At 50.1% G+C, this 13,372-nt stretch overlaps 1 protein-coding gene across 5 annotated transcripts in view; it reads right to left on the minus strand.

The window, feature by feature from the left end:
- The window catches only part of Fam163a (family with sequence similarity 163 member A), an 86,550-nt gene that overhangs the window by 5,663 nt on the left and 67,515 nt on the right, over positions 1-13,372 (minus strand). For all 5 annotated transcript variants that reach the window (XR_006848733.2, XR_006848731.2, XR_009225477.1 and 2 more), the window contains one exon: positions 1,779-1,870. The gene's annotated coding sequence lies outside the window, so the exon portion shown is untranslated. The remainder of the gene's footprint in view (positions 1-1,778; positions 1,871-13,372) is intronic.

Genomic DNA, 13,372 nt, shown 5'->3' on the forward strand with positions numbered 1-13,372 from the left:
CAGAGGCCTAAGAGCCGGAGTCTGCCTCTTGACAAGGTCTCAGGGGGTTCAGTTGTACATTAGTGTGATCAGGCCATAGGATGTGCCCCTAGACACTCAGACTTTAAAATCCTTAGGCTCTTCTTTGGCCTTTCCCGGCCTTCTGCTCTCCACTGCACCGAGTTAGGGCCCTGCATCTCAGGCCCGCACTGATGCGACGGCTTTCCTAACGGGTTTTCTTCTTCCCACCAGGCCCCCCTTCCCCTCTGTGGCTCCAGCGCCTTCCCTACATCACGCTGTCTGCAGTATACATTTATCTGGGCACACACTTTCGTGAAGAGCTTCAAGGCCTCTGCCCTCCCCTCCCCACCATGCATCATTACCAATTCACCTTTCCCTCCAGTTCCCCGACGTGGCACCTCAGCCCTGTCAGGTAGCCCCGGTTCCTAGGAAGCTTATAGCTTAGTGATGAAGACACTCAGCACATCCTATGACATGGAGTGAGACAGGCAGCCACATCACAGTCCCGGGGCCTGGGGACATCAGAAGGGCAACTGCGTAGTGGGGAGGTGTGCCATAAAAGGTCATGTTTGAATCCCACAGGCTGATGAGTGGGAGACAGGTGGACAGGGAAGAAAGAAGAGTCCAGAGGCGAGAAGCACCTGGACTTTGGGATGGTAGGGTTCCAGAAGTGTAAGGGTAGGCGTGTAGCTGGAGAGACTATAGGCAAGGCACAAAATTGGGACTTACCATTGTGGAGATGAAGGGGGTTCCCTAGGGGCTTTCAGTGGAGAAGCGCATCATCTCCACCTGTTCAAATCCCGCCCATCCTTCAAGGCTGGAGAAGCCTTCCTCATCTTCCCCATCCCTGCTCTCTCAGTTCTGGACTCCACTGCAATACCTCTTTCCATGTTCCTTCTTCAAATTCTGCCTCAGGGGATGCTAGTGGACTTTTAGCGTGGGGATATCTTGACTCCTCCACTAAACTGCCAGTCCTTTGCACTCAGGGGTTGTGTCTTGGATTGCTTCCTATACCCCTCACCCCCCAGCATCATGCATCCTGTGCAGAAGAGTGGGAAGATCATTTCACTGTGTAGCACGTCACAGGCCTGGCAGTTATTACTTCAATTTTCCACCAGGGGGCAGAAAATTGCAACTCTCAGCTTAATCCCATCTGCAAACTGTTCAAGATCAATTTGACTTTGCCCAGATGCATAGTGGGCCAGGCTTTGGGGATTCACTGAGGCATCTAGTGGGGGAAAGATGAACCTCTGGCCAGAGAGAATTTATGTGATTTCACTACATCATCACTTTATCCTTCCCTGTTTCCCTGCATGCTCACGCCGAGGGCTGCTGAGGACTTGTGACAGACCAGGATGCAGCAGACCCAGGTCATCATGCCGGGGATTCCTGACCCAGAGAAACTCAGATAATCAGTGTGTGTTGTTTTAAGCCGCTAGGTTTGTTGTAACTAATACATGTCCCTGAAAATCTCACAAAAACCCCACAATGCAGGAGGGTCGGCCTAGGTCACAGGACGGCAAGTGTCTGAGCCAGGATGCCAGGGTCAGGCTGTGGGCTTCCATCAAGCCAGCTGCTTCTTGGGGAGCTTTGTGAGAAGGAGCAGGAGCCCTGTGTTTCTGCCCAAGTCCTGGCAGGTCTGGGGCACAATGACTCAGTGGGGACCATGTCCAGGACCAAGACTTTCTGAAGCTCCCTCTCCATCCAGCTTCCTGGGGACACTCAGGTCCCCGACACCTGTCTGTGGGGGTAGAGGGTTGGCTTGTGCCTTCACTTACGTGAAACAGCTGGAGCAGCGGTGGCTCAGTCACACAGGCTGCACCTGTGCAAATAATGGTTGGGGGTTCCTCATGGCCAAGGGCATCAGTCCCTGCCAGAGAAGAAAGAGGAAGGTCAGTGGAAGCTGGACATAGAGGCTGGGGGGACAGACAGGCTGGAGCACTAGGTCATGACCTGACCCTAGGTGGAAGTCTCCCAAGGGCTTTGCTTCTTGTCCCCCATAGTTGCCTTGGCCTCTGAGAACCTGGGGAGACTTGTAAGGTGGTATCAGGTCCCATCATCATTTCCTTCCCTCTATGCTGCTGTCTGGACCCCTCACACCTTGGCCAGAAGCTGGAGGCCAGAGGATAGACATGGTGCCTCAAGGACCGGCGTGCCTGTGGCCAGCAGGTGCCAGGAGTGGAGCTTTGGGAGCAGCTGCGGAGGCAGCCGGCCACCTGCAGAGCGGCCTCAGTCCTTCCCATCCAGGCCTCCCGGTCCCGCACCCTGGCCTCCTTTCCCTAGGAGGCGCTCACTGCTGGGAACGCAGGTCCCGTGTGCGTGGAGGTTACAGCAGGGCTCTTTCTACCCAGTCGTGAGTGACGTCAGAAGACCCTGAGCACTGGCGGTGTGCAAGCTGCGCAGTGGAATGTAAGAACATCTGTTTCAGGATCCACAAACCCACCTCTGTCCCCCATAAAATGCAGGTGGGTCATTCATCTGGTGAATAACTGGGGAGGAAGACTTTCCAGGCAGAGCTGCTGCTGAGTCGTGAATCCCTCCCTCCAACGAGGGAGGAGGACCAGGGCTGGCCCCGGGGTGACCGACATCCCACCCAGTGGGACCAGTCGTCAGAAATCCCAGCAGAAGAGGCTGAAGGCGGTCCCCATATACCTGGGGCTGAGCAAAAGCTGCCAGGGACCTGCGAATGGAGACGGGGTGTTTGCATGGGTTGAGGGAACTGTAGGAGAGAGGGGCACAACAGGGAATCTCAGGGGGCACCCCACCCCGCCCCATTCACAAGAGCAAGAGCCAGTTTTAAGGTCTTTCCAGCTCTCAGTATCAGAACCCCACGATTTCTATCCTGGCAGGTCGTAAAACTAGTGCAGTTAGGGAGGGAAAGTGGGGGGTGGGGTGGGGGTAGTGTCAGACAGCAGAGGGACCTGTGTCACCTCCTCCCCAGCCACTTCCAGCCTTAAGCAGAGCCAGACCCAAAGAAGGGAGAAGACTGGAGGGTGCTGATTATTACTCAGGACTGGTGTTCTAATCTCCAAGTTGAGACTGCATCTGTAACTTAAAATAGCTAGGACAGAATCTACCACTCAGGAGTAAGAGAGCAGAGGGGCTGGTCAGGTTTCTCCCACCGAATACATTTTAAAATAAAGGAGTACTTGGGGGAGAAGTTGCTTTTGGGGCACAAACCATGTGTCATACTTGCTTACTTTACTAATGACTTATAGAAAACAATTCATGAAATGTAAGGACTGTAAGAGGTCTGGCCCAATATCTTTATTCCTACATGAAGAAATCAAGTTCAAAGAGGTCAAGGGACTTGCTTAACCACACACAGCAAGAGAGAGACGGAGCTAGAGAGGTCCGGGGACTAGACTCCTGAACCCAGGGCTGCTGTCGCTCCTTCCAGAAGGTCTACACTTACTTCACCACGCGCCCCTAACGTAGGGTTTCTCAAATGGGCTTGATAGTGACAATCACCTGAGCCACATGTTAAAAACAGACCCCAGCCAGGTGTAGTGGTGCAAGCTGTATTTCCAGTTCTGGAGGCTGAGGCAGGAGAATCGCAAGTTTGAGGCCAGGCTCAGCAACTTTAGCAAGACCCTAAGCAACTTAGTGAAGCCCTATCTTGCCCACAGCAAGACTGGCTTTGAATTCTGTGTCCTTTAGGCAAGTGGGCCAGAGGTCAGGAGGAGGAAGGAAGTCTAAGAAGAGTCAAGGGCACATCCGTCTGGGGATGGCACCCATAACGAGGTTAGGATGGGAGGGCCCCAGAGGCCATTCTGCCAGCAAAGGCTGGGAGGGACATTAAAAGCCACTGTGATAGAACGTCTTCCACTCCGTGTTGGGCAGGACTCTGCTCTCTCTGAAGGACCCTCAGTGACTCAGCGTCACTGGATTGGAGTCACCTCACCTCCCAGCCTGGGCAGACACTGGCAGGAAATGCAGCAGCCACTGCACAGCACATGTGATGAACAGGCACTGCCCTGCGCCCTGCCGGCCCCGGGAACGTGGGTGACTGAGTGGGCCTCTGCGCCAGCCATCTCAGGGTCTTCTGACCCAATTAGGCCTTCCAACCGCTTATCAACTCAAATTGACACGGCAGGTTAGCGCCCCAGAGAAGAAGAGCTGCGTTGCCCCTTGTTACCCGTCTCCTCGGACCTCGGTCCTCAGGCAAAGCCGTCAGAGGGGAGGAAAGAAAAGGGTCCTTTCCCTTTGATCGTGTTTCTGCCCATTTCTGAGCCCCGACTAGAGAATGAGAGTTGGAAGAGGTGGTGACCGCACAGGTCCCTTCGCCCCAGATAGGCAATCACGGCAGCTCCCAGGAGAGCGCTGTGTGAGGAGGAGCCTCTCTAGGAGAGATGGGGAACTCTTGCAAATCACCAAGTAAAAAACCCAAGGACGTGGATGTAATGATGGGCCAGGGGCAGGTGGTTTTCAGAAGGGGTGACCCTAAGGGATAACAGGAGAATTAAGAAGAGGGGGAGCTACATGGCGGCTAGGTAAGATCCCAGGTGACTGTCTCCCCACAGACGCTCCAAGTTGGATGGACAGTCATGCCTTCTAATATGGAAACAGTGACGACACACCAATCGCAGACTCCTACAAACCCCAACCTGGACACCATCCAGTGCCGAAGCAGTGGAAGTGACCAGTGCTAGAAAGCTCAGAGAGAATAAGCAGCCCGGGGAGAAGGCCTGGGAAGACAGGTACCCCCAAAGCTGGAAGAGGGAGACTGGAACACACCCTAATCCTTCAATGCACACCAGTAAGCATCTGGAGCTTTCAGGAAACCAGGATCCAAACTAATATTCAAAATATAGTGCCCAGAGGCATGGTGGTGCATGCCTGTAACCCCAGTGACTTGGAAGGCTGAGGCAGGAGGATCATGAGTTCAAAGCCAGCCTCAGCAACTTAGCAAGACCCTGTTTCTAAATAAAATATAAAAAACAGGGCTGGGGATGTGGCTCAGTGGTCAAGAGCCCCTGGGTTCATTCAATCCCTAGTACCAAAAAAAAAAAAAAAAGATAGTACCCAGAAACTGATCAACTAATAACCAGTTTGGGAGAACTCAGAGAATTTAAAACAGTTTTATTGTGTGTGTGGGGGGTGGTTCCTGAGGATTGAACTCAGAGGAACTCGACCACTGGTGACTGCCTATGGAAAGAGGGGAATGAATGTAGAGGTGAGAATAAAAGAGAAAAAGAAAATAAGAGAGGGGCTTTTCATGGACCAGTGATGAAAGATGTGCTCTGATCTGAGGAGTGTAATTACTTCGTCTTTTTTCTGCATCTCAGATCCAACTCAAACCAAAAGAGAATAAGGAGGCCCTCACCTCCCCCCGGGAGCCCTCCAGGATGGATTCAACATTGCATGTTCTTCTTTGGCCTTCCTCAGGACTGCTGCCCTGAGGTGCCTGTGTGGATTAATACACTGGTGTCCTGTGGGTACACTTCCTCCTTCACTAGCTTACAGGCCATTTGCAGGCTGAGATCTTGTGCCTTTACTAAGGTCCACTCTGGCTCTCTGGTGTTTTGCACATTTTGGATGCAGGAATGACTGGGTCTACTAGGAAAGCTGTTTTCCATGCAGAGTGCTGTTCCCAGAGAGCCCTCTAGTCTGCCCTGCTTAGCTGTGTGTAGCGGAAAGAGCACTGGGCTGTGAGGCCCATAATTTGGGTTGATTCTACCTTCCATGCCCATTAGCTGCATAACTTTGAACAACTAATGATCTCTTTCTTTGCAAAATGGAAACAAATAAGATACCTTTTTATGAGATGAGGGTTACATGGGGAATGTGGGGAGGGTGTTAGTTAAAAGTTATGCCACTTTCTAGGAGGGGTGATGTTGCCCCAGGAGCCTCAGAGGTCCTGATGTCCTCTGTGCTTAGAGGCAGAGATGATTATGAAAACAGTGGCCCTTGAGACAGATTTTGGACTTCTTCTGAGCAAATCCTACCTAGATCCTGCAGAACAGGTGACCCCAGATCTTAGCTGAGTTGTACCTGAGCTGATGCAGGTGAAAACTGTCATCCTCTTTCATTCTGTCCTTGACCCACTGCTCAGGTCAGAGTGCGTCCTAGGGATGGCATCATGACTTTGACTAACACTCTAGCTGGGACCTCTGAGTCTCGGCACACTCGGAACACACACTGCTGTTCCCTGTTACGAGCTGCCCATGGGCTGTATGTGGATTGTTGCTCATCGCAGCCAAGTGAGGGGCTAGGTCTGGCACCGGAATTCCCTGTCAGGGACTGATGGCCTGATGCAGGTGAGCCTCCCCCTAGGGCTCTGCCTAGGATCCCACACAGCACCTGAGAGGGGTGTGACCTGCCAAGATGTCAGTCACTCTGCTGACCACAAGACACCACGAAGAAGGAGTCTGCCCCTGAAACCTCATCCCTGCCTTTGATGTCCCTGTTATAAAATAAACCAAACACAGGCTCAGACCCTCTTTCCAGCGTGCAAGCTTGACCCTTAAGGTCAAAGAGCCGTCTTGCCCTCAGTTCCCAAATTCTTTCTGTGTTGTGTGATTTTTTTCATCGTATCTCCCAGCCAGCACATTTCATGCCAGGAAACCCAAATCCATAGCTCATGCGGGACACGGGTGAGTGGTGTAAGATGGCAGTTCTGTTTATTTACTCCTTGTTTACTAGTTACTGAGCGTGAAAGAAAGTGGCAGAGCTCTTGGGGACAGTCGCTGCTGGCATCCTTGATGCCTCTGCAGGGCCAGGCTGAACCCACGTCTTCCCTGACTGCGGTGACAAAGCTCAGGCTGCTCTGCACGTCCCCTCAGTGGAGGCTGCACTGGCCACAGAAGAAGAGTGGACACAGGTGCGCGGGAGCCCTGCGCTGGCAGAGCCTGAGAACCAGCTCGGGTTGGGTTGGGAGGAAGCCCCTGAGCACCCTGCTGTGTGACTCCGCTGCCCAGTGAATCGCGAGCCCTAGAACATGGTAGATATTCAGTACAGATTTGTCCAAAGGAGAAACTAGTCAGTCAAGGCACGCCAAGTTCTGGGAGTCCTGCTTGTCACCACCCACCTGTCGCCTCTGCAAAGCACCTCAAGGGCACTTCAAGCTCCACCTCACCACCACCTCTGACACCCCTCTCCTGGCCTCTGTGGGCTCTCTTCCTGAAACCCAGCTTGGTCACAGTCTGTATGACACCCCTGGACCTGCGTATGTGTCGTTTCAGATGAGTGTGGGCTGCTGTCTCTGCTGCTCTTAAGGTCCTGGGGGCAGTTCCCTTCCCTGCCTTGGAGGAAGGGTTGAAGCAGCAAACCTGTGAAGGGCTGGTTCCCCTGACTCAGCTTTGTTTCCCTTTCTCTTTTCCTAGGACGCTCACCCCAACAGCTGACTGCCTCCCTGGGCTTCATCCGGTTTGGCCCCCAAGCGTGGAAGTTTCTGATTCTTCTTATTTTATGGAAAACATTAAAATTCCGAAGGTGATTTGGCCGAGGTCACAGGGCTATTTCAGGGAGACCCGGGACTTGCTGTCCCCACTCTTTCCAGAACCAGTACAGCTATTGCCATGTGAGGAACGTGCGGGCAAGATGTCAGCTGAGAACTCAGGCTGCTGAAGGGACAGAGGTTGACCTCTGCGGCTAGCTGAGTAAGCAGAGGCCTGGCATCAGGCTGAGATGGCCAGAGGAGCCAGCTGTAAGGACTGGTCACAAGCAGAGGGTCATCAGACTCAGGCTTTCCAAGAGGGACAGGATTTGAGGCAGGAGAGAGGACTGTACCCAAGGAAATTGAAACCAAGCCCAAGGTCATTCTCCCTGAAGGACATAACAAGTCCCGCCAGGAAGTTTGGGGACTGTGCTCACATGGCGTGGGGGCTGGGGAGCATTGCTGGTCCCCTCTCCTCGGCCTCGAGGGGTCTGACCAGGCCAGGCTGTGGGCTTGTTCACGGTGAAACAGGGCAGTGTCTGGGCTTAGAGGCCTTAAAATGCATCAGGATCTATTCAGAATCCTCAATCACTTCAAAGCAAACTTCAAAAAACAGGTGTAAGTGTTCTGAGGAGGACTGTCGAGAATCCAGTGCTGGGTGAGCAGGTCGGGAGGCGCAGGGCTTTTGTGAGAGCACAGGAGAGGGCCCTAGGAGAGGGCTCACGAAATAACATCCCAGGCAGCCCCACCTGGGGCAAGCCCAGCACAAGACACAGGGGGACCTGGGGGCGGCCAGCCGAATCTGCCGGCAAAGGGTCCGACTGGCTCAGAACTAAATTCTCCCCTCAGCCATGTGACCAGAGCTTCCACTCCAGCTCCCTTAGGGGACAGGGGGACATTCACCTCCAAATGTGCCTTAGATTCATGTGCTCAAGTCCACTGTACAGTACACATGAGGTTCCAAGTTCACCCCTCCTGGAAACTGTCCTATTGATTACTAGAGCCAATGTTCTGATGTGGAGAGGAAGCAAAACCGAGAAAAAAAATCATCTTTATCTCAAATCTTTATGATTTTATTTTATTTTTTAAAAATATATATTTTTTAGGTTTTTTTTTTTTTAAGGTGGACACAATATCTTTGTTTTACATTTATGTGGTGCAGAGAATCGAACCCAGAGCTTCACGCATGCTAGGCAAGCGCACTTGAGCCTCATCCCCAGCCCATGATTTTATTTTTTAATTGACAAACAAAAATCATCAATATTTATGGTGTATGACATGTTTTGATACATGAACACATCAGGAAAGGGTAACATGGATCACCTCACGTACTTGGGTTTTGTGGCAGGTACACTTACGACCTACGCTCAGCATATATTTTTAAGTATTATTGTTTATGAACTATCGTCGCCATGCTGTACATCTCTTGAAATTATTCTTCCTGTCTCAACCAATCTCATTTCTACAGAGTCACTGACTTCTCTGGCAGGAGGACAGTCCTGTGCTGGTTCCTAGAGCCAGATCTTTGTCCCTTTGCACCCTGTGGCCAGGGTGGGGAGGCTGGTGCGATCCTAAATTGCAGCTTCTGACTCTTCCTATGGAAGGGAGACCGGGGCGGGGGTGCATTTCAACCCTGAGTCAGGCTGAAGGGCTGAAAACCACAGGTGGGTGCTCATCGGGGAAGCCCCCAGAACAGGATGAGCCTGTGCCCTAGAGAACGGCTTCGGAGGCCTAGTGCGTGGGTCCTCCACTTCACGTGGCAGCTTAGGCTGAGGCACAGTGGCCATAGCCTTCCCCTCTTCTGCTTTCTGAAGTGTGTCCACTAGCTCATCTTCTGGACAAGGCAGATTTGGAGTGGAAGGTGAATCGGGAGGCACCCTGCTGCTTGGGTTAATAGAAGTGAGAAGGGTTTGAACATTCGCAGACACCGAGGGAAGAGGAGGAGGTCTCCAGGAGCTGGCATTTGAGAAACATCCTGGGGGCACTGCCAAGAGCAGAGGAGGGTACTAGTGTGCCAGAGATGGTGGGGGAGATGGAGACCTTGGAGGAAGATTTCAAAAAGCCTTCTGGGAACTTGGTGGTGCCCGACCTGTGATCCCAGCTATGCAGGAGGATTGCAAGTTCAAGACCAGCCTGAGCAATTTAGTGAGACCCTGTCTCAAAAAAGGGGTGCAGTGGTAGAGCACTTACCTAGCATGTGCAAGGCCCTGGGATCAGATCCCCAGTACTGCCAAAAAAAGTTTCTTTATGCATTATGAACGAAGTTCTTTGAGATCTTTTAAAAAATCTTCAATAAAGAATTTTAATTCCTTTTCAAATATGTTTTGCATATTGCAGTTTCTTGAACGCAACACCATGAAGAAACTGGAGCCCCTCAGAGCAATGAATTTTTTCCCTTTGTGGTTTTTAATTATAAAGCAGAATGACTTGTCTAAAGAAAGATGATCAGTAGGAATTACCAGCAGCTCTCAGAGATGGGAGGATGCCAATTTAAGTAACATTCAAAAGAGACTGTCAGGCGAGCATTATGAGCTTGCTAAATTTGCTAGAATTCGTCTGTGTGAACTATCAGACTATCCGATGAATCCCGGAGGTCAAAGTGTAGCTCCCATCAGTTATCAGAATTCTGTGACCACAAAAAGATCAAGCAGCAAATAAGATGACGAATGGAGAGGAAGTGAAGAAGGACGGGGAGGCTAGGAAGGAAACGATAAAGGAGAAATACGCCTGTCATGGGACCTGCAGGCGGGGAGGAAGGGAAATTAAATTTAAGCAGTTACCAGGTAGGAGTGGTCAGGGCAGGAAGTCACTCCCACAAGCAAAACCAAGTCAAAGTGTAACGACACAAAGTGAAAAGATACAAAGGAGACAGGGATCAATTATAGATATTAACATATTTATAATATTAATGATAAATACAAGTGATGATTATTCTTCAAATTATCCCTACTGGCTAACCCCTCTGGGGCCAGCTGCCATTGAGTCCTGGGTCTGTGGACAAGACCATGGCACTGGTCCAGTTGGTGGGAGCAATAAGCCCACAGAGCAGATCTGAGGACAATTTGACAGTATGTGTCAGAAGTACCCATTTTGCCTCAGCCAATTCTACTTCTGTTGTATTTTATTTCATTTTTTGTGGTACTGAGCATTGAACCCAGGGCTTCATCCATGCTGGGTCAGTGTTCTACCACTACGCTATCTACCCAAACCTTTTTCATTTTGAGACAGGGTCATGTTAAGTTAGCCTCCAACTTGCGATCCTCCTGCCTCAGCCTTCTGAGCAGCTGGGATCGCAGTTGTGCACCACTGAGACCACTGCAATTTGACATCTAATCGAATCTATCCTACAGAAATGTGCAGATAGGTGTACAAGAATGTGTCTGGCAGTAGTATCCATGCAGTCATACACTGCTTAAGTAGGAGGATGCAGCTGGGCTCTATGGCATGTGCCTGTAATCTTAGTGACTCTGGAGGCCGAGGCAGAAGGATCACAAGTTCAAGGCCAGCCTCAGCAATTTAGTGAAACCCTGTCTCAAAAAATTAAAAGGCTGGGGATGTAGCTCAGCAGTAAAGTGCCTCTGGGTGCAATCCCCAGTGCCAAGAAAAAATAGGGAGGGGATATGTTCTAAGAAGACTTTGTTACCACGTGAACATCATAGAGCATACGTGCATAAAGCTAGCTGGCGCAGGTCAGTCATTAGGTGTGGGCTCAGATACAATTAGGAGATACCAAAAACAAGATGCTGATGGTACAGACTTTATAGTGAGATTTAAAAAGTTAGAGAAGGCTTGCACTCTAGTGATTAAAAGTCTAGTAAACCAAAATCAGTAACACATCTGTCTCTATCTTGTTATGTACTTATGTTCTACTGTGACCGTAGGCTACCGGGTCATCAGTGATAGGAAATTTTCAGCTCCTCTGTGATCTGATGGGACCCACCGAGGACCTGCTGCACTGTCGACTGAATCATCATTATGCACCGAGTGACTGTAATTGCAAAAATTTGATAAATATTCATCAGCAGAGCAATAGTTAAACGAATTAAAGTTCTTCCATGGAACACCGTGCGGTTGTGAGAATGAGGCAGAGAAAGATTCCATGTATATTAAAAACCGTGTGTACAGACTAACTCCTCCTAACCTAAAAATCACACTCATACATTTGGTGTGACCCAATGTTCCCATTTCAGGGGAACATGTGGGCGTGGGTGATGGGGCACACTTGTGATCCCAGCAACTTGGGACGCTGAGTCAAGAAGACCTCAAGTTCAAGGCTAGCCTGGGCAACCTGGGGAGACCTTGTCTCAAGATTAAAAAATGGGGGGCTAGGGATGTAGCTCAGGGGAAGAGCACCACTGGGTTCAATCCCTAGTACCACAAAAATAAATAAGATAAATAAAGCTGGGAAATAGGCCAAAAATAAGGAAAAGATTATAATCAGATAACAAGTTCACTAGAGTATTTATAATATAAATTCTAAATACTACTACTAAAATACTAATGCTAAAAACTGGAAACAAGCCAAAGCAGGGGGTACAGTCATTATGTTATAACAAGGACTTTAATATAACAATGTGAAGTGGACAAGAATTCACACCAACTGACTCCCAGGGAAAGAGCTGAGGGCTGGTTGTGGAACAAAGGAGAAGGCTCTCCGGTCCTTGGCTGGGTGGGGCGTGTGGAAACTCATCCGATTTGTCTCTGTTTTGACACTTTCTGCCAAGCTGTATAATAGCTATTATAAACCCCGTTGTGCCCCATGGACCCTCTTCAGAGCAAGTCCTCCTTCTCCTTCGGCACTTCCGTTCATTCTGTGGCCTCTCCCGTTCCCCTCTCACCCGTCACCAAGTGTCGATCACGTGCTGTCTCTCTCCGGGTCATTGCTGGGGAAGGAGGCCAGGCTTGGAGTCGGAGGCCCAGGTTAGATCCAAGGTTCAGTGGCTTGGGACGGACCGACTTGGCCTTTTTCCATTCCCAGGCCTCATAACAGGGCCCTTCTCCCGCCTTATGCTGGGGCACCTCTGTGTGGAGGCCCCTCCCTGCAGCCTCTTGTGCTCCCCAGAATCCACTCATGCAGTGTCTGAACCCCTTACCAGATGCAAACTCCTCTGATTCAGGGGTCTGTCCCCCAAGGGCCCGTGGATTAAGGGTTTGGCCCCCCAGTTTGGTGCTTTGGGGAAATGATAGAAACTTTAAGAGGTAGGGCCTAGTGGGAGGCCTTAGGTCATTGGGGGTGCACCCTGGAATTGGGCATTGGGACCTCTGCTCCCGCCTCTGCCTCCATTGCTTCCCAGTCACCATGAGGAGAGCAGTTTGCACCATCACATGCTCCCCACCCTGATATGCTGCCTTGCCACAGGCCCAAAGGCAATGGGGCCAGTTGATTATGGACTGAAATCTCTGAAACTGTCAGCCAAAGTAAACCTCTCTTCTTTTTAAGTTTATTCTCTCAGGTATTTTGTTGCAGTAATGGAAATCTAAGATGTCTTATTTATGTTTGTGTTTTTCAGAGCATTAAGCAAAGAGCTCTGTACATAGTGGGTACTCATATTTGTTAAGTCAAAAATCACACACATAGAAGTACTATGGGAGTCTTTCACAAAGCAAAGGATTGCTGATTTTTAAAAATGACTATTATTGGGGATGGGGTAGTAGCTCAGCAGTAAAGTATTTGCCTAGTATATTTGAGGCCCTGGTGATCCTTAGCACCACATAATAATAAAATGAAGGTATTGTGTCCAACTACAACCAAAAAATAAATATTCATAAAAATAAAAATGAGTCGTATTATAATGACTGTGACCTAGTTTCACCTCACCATTAGGAATCCTCAAAATGGGCCTATCCCCAACCTGAAACAGAAATGACTAGCATGCTGGTCTAAATCCAGATTCTGGGGAGCCCCTAATCCTCTGTGGATTCAGCCTATAATCTGTAGTTTAAATAGGGTGATCATTTAACTTATTGACTGAATGAGGAGTAGAGAGGCCTAGT

The sequence above is a fragment of the Marmota monax genome, unplaced genomic scaffold, assembly GCF_021218885.2.
Source record: "Marmota monax isolate L192 unplaced genomic scaffold, Marmota_monax_Labrador192_F-V1.1 WCK01_AAM20220418_F8-fsc00055, whole genome shotgun sequence".
NCBI classification, from domain to species: Eukaryota; Metazoa; Chordata; class Mammalia; order Rodentia; family Sciuridae; genus Marmota; species Marmota monax.